This window comes from Oncorhynchus mykiss, chromosome 13, assembly GCF_057628025.1.
Source record: "Oncorhynchus mykiss isolate SJ-2025 chromosome 13, ASM5762802v1, whole genome shotgun sequence".
Classification (NCBI taxonomy): domain Eukaryota; kingdom Metazoa; phylum Chordata; class Actinopteri; order Salmoniformes; family Salmonidae; genus Oncorhynchus; species Oncorhynchus mykiss.
In genome coordinates this window covers 22708678-22715193 of record NC_143034.1, presented here as the reverse complement: position 1 = coordinate 22715193, position 6516 = coordinate 22708678, and positions in this window count along the sequence as shown.

Sequence of the window (6516 nt, the reverse complement as noted above, 5' to 3'; positions counted from 1 at the left end):
GCGTTTAACCTATCAATTAATAAATATATTCTATACAGACTGTCTTCAAACATGTACATTTTCTTAACCAGTTATTAATCTTACTTCATAGTATGAGAATTCAGCCCTTAAATGGATCCATTAAGTTCCAAAGAGGAAGCTGGTAGGCACTAGCATGACAGTTTAACTAGCATAAGATGTCACCCAGGACTTTTTGTAAACTTGACAAATTTGCCTGTTGTAGTTGACTGTTTGGCCACAGACTCATGAACACATGAAATTGTATATGCATTGAATTTTCTACAAGGAGTTACACTTTGCTGTTGGACAATCTCGTCTAGCGTACCTCAACATACTTAGTTTAATTTGTCACGGTATGGAATTTTTGGACAATCTCAATGTACAGTCTTTTTGCACAACACATTTCTTCCCGGACCACTGAGGTTGCACCTGCAAAATCCTCTGTCAGGAACTTCATTAGCCTGCATTAAAAGGTGCACTTGATTAAGCTCACCCAGTGCAATGGCTAGTTACATTTCCCTCTATAAAACCATCGGATTGGTCCACGATCCTCTAGACCCAAATTGCTACAGACGCAATCTATCCTGCCTTTCTAAGGTCTTCGAAAGCCAAGTCAACAGATTGCCGACCATTTCGAATCCCACCGTACCTTCTCAGCTATGCAATCTGGTTTCAATGTTGGTCATGGGTGCACCTCAGCCACGCTCAAGGTCCTAAACGATATAACCGCCATCGATAAGAGATATTACTGTGCAGCCATATTCATCGACCTGGCCAAGGCTTTCGACTCTGTCAATTACCACATTCTTAGTGGCAGACTCAACAGCCTTGGTTTCTCAAATGATTGCCTCGCCTGGTTCACCAACTATTTCTCTGATATAGAGTTCAGTGTGTCAAATTGGAGAGCCTGTTGTCCGGACCTCTTGCAGTCTCTATGGGGGTGCCACAGGGTTCAATTCTCGGGCTGACTCTTCTCTGTATATATCAAAGATGTCTCTCTCGCTGCTGGTGATTCTCTGATCCACCTCTCTGTAGACGACACCATTCTGTATACTTCTGGCCCTTCTTTGGACACTGAACTAACCTCCAGATGAGCTTCAATGCCATACAACTCTCCTTCCGTGGCCTCAGACTGCTCTTAAATACAAGTAAAACTAAATGCATGCTCTTCAACCGATCACTGCCCGCACCTGCCCGCTTGTCCAGCATCACTACTCTGGACGGTTCTGACTTAGAATATGTGGACAACTACAAATACCTAGGTGTCTGGCTAGGCTGTAAATTATCCTTCCAGACTCACATTAAGCATCTCCAATCCAATATTAAATCTAGAATCCTCTTCCTATTTCGCAAAAAAGCCTCCTTCACTCATGCTGCCAAACACCCTCGTAAAACTGACTATCCTACCGATCCTTGATCATCTATAAAATAGCTTCCATCACTCTACTCAACAAATGTGATGCAGTCTATCACAGTGCCATCCGTTTTGTCACCAAAGCCCCATTTATCACCCACCACTGTGACCTGTACACTCTCGTTGGCTGGCCATCGCTTCATACTCGTCGCCAAACCCACTGTTTCCAAGTCTTTGCTAGGTAAAGCTCCACCTTATCTCAGCTCACTGGTCACCATAACACCCACCCGTAGCACGCGCTCCAGCAGGTATATCACACTGGTCACCCCTGAAGCCAATTCCTACATTGGCTGCCTTTCCTTCCAGTTCTCTGCTGCTAATGACTGGAACAAACTGCAAAAATCACTGAAGCTGGAGACAAATATCTCCCTCACTAGCTTTAAGCACCAGCTGTCAGAGCAGTTCACAGATCACTGCACCTGTACATAGCCCATCTGTAAACAGCCCATCCAACTACCTCGTCCCCATACTGTATTTATTTATTCATCTTGCTCCTTTGCAACCCAGTATCTCTACTTGCACATTCACCTTCTGCACATCTACCACATCTACCATTCCAGTGTCTAATTGCTATGTTGTAATTACTTCGCCACCATGGCGAAGTAATTGGGCGGTGGGCGGTGTTGCAATCTACTGCAATCTACTGCAAAGATAGCCTGCAGAGTTCTGTCCTATTATCCAGGTCTGTACCCAAACAATTTGAACTTCTACTTTTAAAAATCCACCTCTCTAAAAACAAGTCTCTCACCGTTGCCGCCTGCTATAGACCACCCTCTACCCCCAGCTGTGCTCTGGACACCATATGTGAACTGATTGCCCCCCATCTATCTTCAGAGCTCGTGCTGCTAGGCGACCTAAACTGGAACATGCTTAACACCCCAGCCATCCTACAATCTAAACTTGATGCCCTCAATCTCACACAAATTATCAATGAACCTACCAGGTACCTCCCCAAAGCCTTAAACACGGGCACCCTCATAGATATCATCCTAACCAACTTCCCCTCTAAATACACCTCTGCTGTCTTCAACCAAGATCTCAGCGATCACTGCCTCATTGCCTGCATCCGTAATGGGTCAGCGGTCAAACGACCTCTCATCACTGTAAAACGCTCCCTGAAACACTTCAGCGAGCAGGCCTTTCTAATCGACCTGGCCGGGGTATCCTGGAAAGATATTGACCTCATCCCGTCAGTAGAGGATGCCTGGATATTTTTAAAAAATGCCTTCCTAACCATCTTAAATAAACATGCCCCATTCAAGAAATTTAGAACCAGGAACAGATATAGCCCTTGGTTCTCCCCAGACCTGACTGCCCTTAATCAACACAAAAATGTCCTATGGTGTTCTGCATTAGCATCGAACAGCCCCCGTGATATGCAGCTGTTCAGGGAAGCTAGAAACCATTATACACAGGCAGTTAGAAAAGCCAAGGCTAGCTTTTTCAAGCAGAAATTTGCTTCTTGCAACACTAACTCAAAAAAGTTCTGGGACACTGTAAAGTCCATGGAGAATAAGAACACCTCCTCCCAGCTGCCCACTGCACTGAAGATAGGAAACACTGTCACCACTGATAAATCCACCATAATTGAAAATTTCAATAAGCATTTTTCTACTGCTGGCCATGCTTTCCACCTGGCTACTCCTACCCCTGTCAACAGCACTGCACCCCCAACAGCAACTCGCCCAAGCCTTCCCCATTTCTCCTTCTCCCAAATCCATTCAGCTGATGTTCTGAAAGAGCTGCAAAATCTGGACCCCTACAAATCAGCCGGGCTAGACAATCTGGACCCTTTCTTTCTAAAATTATCTGCCGAAATTGTTGCCACCCCTATTACTAGCCTGTTCAACCTCTCTTTCGTGTCGTCTGAGATTCCCAAAGATTGGAAAGCAGCTGCGGTCATCCCCCTCTTCAAAGGGGGGGACACTCTTGACCCAAACTGCTACAGACCTATATCTATCCTACCATGCCTTTCTAAGGTCTTCGAAAGCCAAGTCAACAAACAGATTACCGACCATTTTGAATCTCACCATACCTTCTCTGCTATGCAATCTGGTTTCAGAGCTGGTCATGGGTGCACCTCAGCCACGCTCAAGGTCCTAAACGATATCTTAACCGCCATCGATAAGAAACATTACTGTGCAGCCGTATTCATTGATCTGGCCAAGGCTTTCGACTCTGTCAATCACCACATCCTCATCGGCAGACTCAACAGCCTTGGTTTCTCAAATGATTGCCTCGCCTGGTTCACCAACTACTTCTCTGATAGAGTTCAGTGTGTCAAATCTGAGGGTCTGTTGTCCGGACCTCTGGCAGTCTCTATGGGGGTGCCACAGGGTTCAATTCTTGGACCGACTCTCTTCTCTGTATACATCAATGAGGTCGCTCTTGCTGCTGGTGAGTCTCTGATCCACCTCTACGCAGACGACACCATTCTGTATACTTCCGGCCCTTCTTTGGACACTGTGTTAACAACCCTCCAGGCAAGCTTCAATGCCATACAACTCTCCTTCCGTGGCCTCCAATTGCTCTTAAATACAAGTAAAACTAAATGCATGCTCTTCAACCGATCACTACCTGCACCTACCCGCCTGTCCAACATCACTACTCTGGACGGCTCTGACTTAGAATACGTGGACAACTACAAATACTTAGGTGTCTGGTTAGACTGTAAACTCTCCTTCCAGACCCATATCAAACATCTCCAATCCAAAGTTAAATCTAGAATTGGCTTCCTATTTCGCAACAAAGCATCCTTCACTCATGCTGCCAAACATACCCTTGTAAAACTGACCATCCTACCAATCCTCGACTTTGGCGATGTAATTTACAAAATAGCCTCCAATACCCTACTCAACAAATTGGATGCAGTCTATCACAGTGCAATCCGTTTTGTCACCAAAGCCCCATATACTACCCACCATTGCGACCTGTACGCTCTCGTTGGCTGGCCCTCGCTTCATACTCGTCGCCAAACCCACTGGCTCCATGTCATCTACAAGACCCTGCTAGGTAAAGTCCCCCCTTATCTCAGCTCGCTGGTCACCATAGCATCTCCCACCTGTAGCACACGCTCCAGCAGGTATATCTCTCTAGTCACCCCCAAAACCAATTCTTTCTTTGGCCGTCTCTCTTTCCAGTTCTCTGCTGCCAATGACTGGAACGAACTACAACAATCTCTGAAACTGGAAACACTTATCTCCCTCACTAGCTTTAAGCACCAACTGTCAGAGCAGCTCACAGATTACTGCACCTGTACATAGCCCACCTATAATTTAGCCCTATCAACTACCTCTTTCCCAACTGTATTTAATTTATTTATTTATTTTGCTCCTTTGCACCCCATTATTTTTTTATTTCTACTTTGCACATTCTTCCATTGCAAAACTACCATTCCAGTGTTTTACTTGCTATATTGTATTTACCTTGCCACCAAGGCCTTTTTTGCCTTTACCTCCCTTCTCACCTCATTTGCTCACATTGTATATAGACTTGTTTATACTTTATTATTGACTGTATGTTTGTTTTACTCCATGTGTAACTCTGTGTTGTTGTATCTGTCAAACTGCTTTGCTTTATCTTGGCCAGGTCGCAATTGTAAATGAGAACTTGTTCTCAACTTGCCTACCTGGTTAAATAAAGGTAAAATAAAAAATAAAAAAAATGGCCTATTTATTGCCTTACCTCCCTTATCTTACCTCATTTGCACTCACTGTATACAGATTTTTATTTTTTCTAATGTATTACTGACTGTACGTTTGTTTATCCCATGTGTATCTATGTGGATTTTGTCGCGCTGCTTTGCTTTATCTTGGCCAGGTCGCAGTTGTAAATGAGAACTTGTTCTCAACTGGCCTAACTGGTTAAATAAAGGCGAAATAAAAAAATAAGAGCAAGTAAATTTTTCTAAACCAAGTATTGTTGGTGAAATCATCTAACTACATAGAATGACAACTCATACCTTAAATGGATCCATTCAAGTTCCAATGATGAAGCCGGCGAGGCACTAGCAGGGAAGCTTAGCTAGCATTATGTGTCACATGGAACTCATTCACAAACTTTGACACATTAACACATTTGCCTGCTGTAGTCGACTGCCTGTTTGGCCAAAGACTCATGACACGGGATGAAATTGTATATGCATTCAATGGTCTGCTTTTATGTAATGAATGTAAATTCTGTGTTGTTGGACAATCTCTTGTCTACCATGCAGTAGCACTCAAACTTGGACACACCTAGTCATTCAAGGGTTTTCTTTATTTTTAATATTTTCTACAATGTATTATAATAATAGTGAAGAGTAGTTAATAGTTAACACATCAAAACTATGAAATAACACATATGTGACCTGATTCAGGAAACTAGGCGTATGTTGCAAGTCACGACTTCACAGGGGAGCCGTTTGAACGTAAAAATCAAAATGCGTTTTTGGCAGAAATTCCTTCCCGAACAAGTGAACTTTCATGTACCTTAATAACAAACATGTCATCTGTAAATACAATTGTTAAATTACGAGCCTTGCTGGTTAAGCCACAGTAAAAGTAAGCAAACTTCTCACTAGCCATGATTGTCTGAGGTAATGAGTGGGCTGGACATGCAGAGAGAGGAGTTCAGATTGGTCTGCCATATTGAAGTCCTCTGTCTATTTGAGCTTGTCAGTCTGTTTTGGTAATCCTGTCGAACACCGCTTAAAAATGTTTTGTATAGTGGAGCTGCATAAGTGTTGCTCTCCTGTTTTCTGTAGGAATTCAGTGGAATTAGAGTATGATAGCTAAAGAGATGGAGAAAACACCTGTCTCCGGATTACATCTTCAAACCGTGCAACCGTGGTATGGCATTCCTGACAGGGAGATGCGTCCATGATGTATGTTGATAGTCTAGCATTAGCTAGCTACATTTTCAGATATGACACATTTCTAATTTTGACAAAGGGGTTTCATTTCAAGCTAAAGTGTACTGTTAGCTGGTTGGTTCCCTAGCTGACATTATTATTTGTTTCCCAGAGCTGTTTGCTTTTCTAGTTAGAGCCTAATGTTAGCTAGCTAACATTGGACCTGGTTGGTTAGCTCCCAGCACTGTGGCATTGTTGCCACTTTGTTCAT